The sequence below is a fragment of the Gymnodraco acuticeps genome, unplaced genomic scaffold (assembly GCF_902827175.1).
Source record: "Gymnodraco acuticeps unplaced genomic scaffold, fGymAcu1.1, whole genome shotgun sequence".
Taxonomy (NCBI): domain Eukaryota; kingdom Metazoa; phylum Chordata; class Actinopteri; order Perciformes; family Bathydraconidae; genus Gymnodraco; species Gymnodraco acuticeps.
This window is the reverse complement of record NW_022990047.1, coordinates 2,220,765-2,225,770: the sequence shown is the minus strand read 5'-3', so window position 1 is coordinate 2,225,770 and position 5,006 is coordinate 2,220,765.

Below are 5,006 nucleotides of genomic sequence, written 5' to 3'. Positions count from 1 at the left end.
GTAATAGACATGCCAACTTGATGCTCTGCTCACGGATGACTCGATGAGAATAACAAACTGTTAAGATGATGACCTTGTATGCGTGTATATATTTGTTTTTCTTTGAGGGGGTCTGCCCCCAAAAAACAGTTTTAAGTCCTGAGAAAGTAAAATAAGACGGTGTGTAAAACTACACTGCCCAGCCAACAGAAAGTAACCACTTTGATTTAACTAGGCCAGTAGGTAAGGACCTTCCACTGGATAATAACTGCAGCGATGTTTTAGCTGAATACACGTTTAACCCTAACTGATGCAGTTAGTCACTTCTTTAATGTTTGTTCTTTCTGATGTAAAGTCAAGGTTGTAACTGTATATCAATAATGATATAATTACTTGTTTTTCAAATTTGAAGGAGGGTGAGCAAGCATCTTGATGAACATTCATCATTAACTCCTCCAAAAAATATAGTTTATTCAATAATAAATGAATATGTGAATCATAACAGTTCTTCACTATATCTGTAAAGCGTCTTTGAGCACCTGTAAAAACACTAACAAATTAAATCTATTATTATTATTTATTAACAGTGATTGACAGCTGATAGGAATAATATGATTGTTAATAGTATCATATTCATTCAGACAAACATCAATGAGACAGTTAATTAATGTACTTATTGCAGCAGTCTGCATAGATTTGGTACCCCTACTGGTCTAAGAGTGAAACAAACTCATTCAGTTATTGTTCAGTTAAAATTCATTAAATTACGTCTGCCACCTTGTAAGGCTTTACTGATGTGCCACAATAATATCACCTATGTGATTGAGTTAAAATATTAATATTGTGGCTTTCCAAGTTAACATTGATTGTAGGGGTGTAACGGTTCACAAACATTTCGGTTCGGTACATACCTCAGTTTTTAGGTCACGGTTCGGTTCGGTACGTTTTCGGTATAGCAGAAAAAATTATCACAAAACATTAAATATTTTTTTTAAATTATTATTAAACTGTGACTAATGTATTCAAATAAATACAAAATATAGTAAAATAAACATTAAGGTGCAGCATTTCGATGAACTGAAATAATCTGTATTTGAACTGTACTAGTACCTAAGCAGCCAGCTTGACATTAGGACTGGCTTGTCATTGTATTTTCATGTTGTTTAAAGAAAGATGAACTTGTCCACATTGCTTGCTGAAAGGGCAGATCTGCTGGCACTAACAATGTCTCCTGCTGTGGAGAACACGCTCTCTAGGGACAGTGGCAGCAGATACAGCCAGGTAGCGCTTTGCTAACATGGCAACATAAGGATATTTGGCGTTTGTAATAGCTTTGGCTCGGTCTGAACTCTTTGCGAGTGGTGGAGGCTTAAATGCTAGTGGGAGTTGGGTTTGCACTTCAGTCTTTTTTCTTTTGGTACCGGTGATATTCACATTCGGGTGATGCCTTTTCAAATGAGTGTGATGTATTGCCAGCCGCGTAACCAATGTTAGTTGAACAATGCCGACAAACAGCTTTGGTTCGGTCCACCTGTCTTTGTCCTTCATCCTTGTACGTAACTGCGAAATCAAAATGTTCCCAAACCGGAGACTTCAATGATGCTGGAGGATTTTCAGCTCAACTTTATCTGCGTTCGCCATTTCGACAGTTCCTCAAATTACTGACTACATTTGAACGCATCCCTGTGACTAGCTCTCATAGTATGCCTCTCGTCCAATGAAATGACTTGGTCGCTCTATGATATAGATTACTTCCAGAAAGTTGTTCATGTTCTCAATTTTTTACGTTTAACGCTATATTCGTTCGGTACACACGTGTACCGAACCGAAGGGCCCGTACCGAATAATTTCAGTACGGGTACGTGTACCGTTACACCCCTAATTGATTGATATGATTGCGATTTAAATCAGCATATACTTCTGTCAGGGGATGCCACCCCTCAAAATCTCCTGCCACCCTCTTGCCACCCCATGAATATTTGTCTAGATCCGCCCCTGATTCTCCCCCAGGAGATTTTTAGAAATACTAACATAAACTATGCATTCTGGTACACTGAGAAGAAAATAAATAAATCTATTACTACCCGACATATTAATAATATTGTATGCCATTGTTTGTTTTTCACTTTGTTCTGACATCTTGCTGCGAGAAGAGTAAAGAGGAGATAGTCTGTGTGACTTAGGCCTACTTTAAATTGTGGGTAAGGGTAGATTGCTCCCATTGTTCTGTGACCTGTCAGTCATCAGACCGGGGGTCATATTTCATTATGTGTTCAACTTCATTTCTATCTGAAGTTGTAACCATGGATGTATAAAGAAGAGTTCTACCGCAAAGTTATTCTCAGTGGGGACTTCCGGCAACAATCTTGATTCTGATTGGCCAGAAGACTCGAAAAAACATCAGCAAAGATATTTTATTGAGAAGATGATCACTAAGTTTTCAAAACCGTTTATGGTCTCCGGTACTTCCAGTCCAACGCCGACTGCATGCACAGCGTTAGAAAATCGGGCCTTCAAAAAAAAATTCTTCACTCACACATCCGCAACCCACTCGAAACGGGTCCGCGACCCACTTTTGGGTCACGATCCACCAGTTGAGAACCACTGCTCTAGAAGGCGCGCTAGTTAACTGGCTCGAGACAGAGGATCTAGATAAATGCGACGAAGCAATTCATGCCGTTTTATTGTTTTTAACGTTGAAATGACAAGTGCAACAGGTGAAGATGAAGTTGTTGCGGAATTGTTGTGAGTACCCTTTTCAAGACGACAATTCAGTGAAAAGACGGACATTATAATGCCGCGGAGGAGGGGGGTGTGTGTGTCTACAGAAGGTCCAGTTGTGATAGACACGGTTCGCCACTGGGAAATAGTTAGCCTATACCAGTTTCACTTGGAAAAGGAGAAGGAAAATCAATAATTAAGAAGAAGGGTATGGAAATATGGCAGAAAAGGTGGGAGGAAGATCAGAAAGGGAGGAGATGCCACAAGTTACATAAATTAGTCATAACAAAAGAGGCTTCTCAATACTCAAATGTCCCCTCCTCGACTCCTCGGTCCTCCGGTAGTGACCCGGAAATGAATTTCAGCGCGCCATTTTGAAGGACGTCTCATTTCTCTAAATGCACACCGAGGACCGAGCATCGAGCGTCGAGGAGGCTCTCTGGAGGAGCTCTAACCGAGGATACACTGATGGTTCCTCCGCGGATGCATTTCCGGGAACGGTGGAGGCGTGACGCACGGCCAGACTTATCTCAGCCAATGACAGCTCTGCATGCATCCTCTGGATATTATTTTAGAAACTGCTTTCAGTTGCGATGTTTACAGTGAGAACAGCTGTGAGGTCCATGCAGAAAGCAGAGCAGTGTACAATATCACTCAGTATAACAGGCCTACATTACTCTCTTTATTTGCTGTAGTACAAAGAGTCGATATTTTTCTAAGACCATTTAGTGCTTCACATAATAAAATACACAACGGCTGTAGCCTGATTATGCTTTAGGAGCTGTAAGTGTGTGTTGTAGGCAGTGTGTGTGTGTGGTACAGTATGTAGGTGTGTGTTGTACAGTGCGTAGATGCGGCGGACAGACGGGTCTCAGTTGGTTTGGTGTCCTCTGCTTACTTTTAATTTAATTTAATTTCAAATCTTTATTTATACAGATAAATCCCATTGAGATCATTGATCTCTTTTTCAAGGCAGACCTGCTCAAGTAGTTCCACATGAAACATAAAAACATAAATAGAACAACAAAAGGACATCATACAGCATCATTTACATAATTATCCACATAAACAGGTACCAATTGCTTCCGATTGAGTAGCATCCAACCGAGCTTTAAAAACATTTAGTGGCACCAGATTGTTCAGTTTCCATTTAATTTGCAGACTATTCCAAGACAGAGGAGCTGCGCATCTAAAAGCTGTCTTCCCTAAGACAGTCCTAGCAGTTGACACATTTAATAAAACCACAGCATTCGATATCAGGCAGTAGCCACTTACAATTTTCCGTGAGATCAGGGAGCAGATATAAGATGGAAGTTTCCCTAACATGGCTTTGTATGTAAGGGAAACTTCCATCTTATATCTGCTCCCTGATCTCACGGAAAATTGTAAGTGGCTTATTATTATTACAAGTTAATACTTGTAAATACAACTTTTGGCCCGTAATTTCAATTCCCCATTTCAGCGACCAGAGAGAGGGGGGATATATCCAGTCTCTGATTGTGTTACGTTATTATGAGAGTGCTCTCATACTTTAAATTGTATATATTTATATAAATATATTTGTGTGTGTGTGTCCGCATCTGTAGCCTGTTATTGTCTCATTATACCGCACTCTCAATGAATTCAAAGTAAATATGTGGGGGAACAATGTTCAGCTGATCTAACAGAGATTATAAAATACAGCGCTATGACAAAACACTCGACAGCTGATGCAGCTGTTGCCACGTAATAATGAACGGACGTCGCTTTAATAAGACCGCTCAGAGGAGAGGAGTTCTAATTTCTTTAAACGTCTGCTGCTTCCCCTCCTCTCTCCTCGGTTCCCCTCCTCGGTCCTCCGCTCGCATCTCCTGTGGGCGGGTCTAAGTCACGAGGAGGGGAACCGAGGAGGGGAGTCGAGGAGGGGAAATTTAAGTATTGAGAAGCCTCTAGAGATCTGAAAGGAACAGACGGGAGGAGATCATCATCACTAGACTCAGACTGGATCATACAGGATTACACGGCACAATGTTTATAATGGGAAAAAGTGAAGTTGAAGAATGCTGGGGGTGTAGAGTGAAAGAAAATGTGGAACACAACACATCATATTACACTGCGACATGTACAAAACAGAGAGGGAAAAACTAAGAGACAGGGTCAGAGAGGCAGGAAGGGAGTGGCGCCTGATGGGGATACTGGGAATAGAAGGTGAGGGGGTAACTAAGAGCTACCAGGAAGGCCATTTTTAAGTATTTGAGTGAAACAGGATTGATTGGAAGAATTTAAAAACAAAGTAAACACAGTGGTATAATTCCATAAGTGGATAG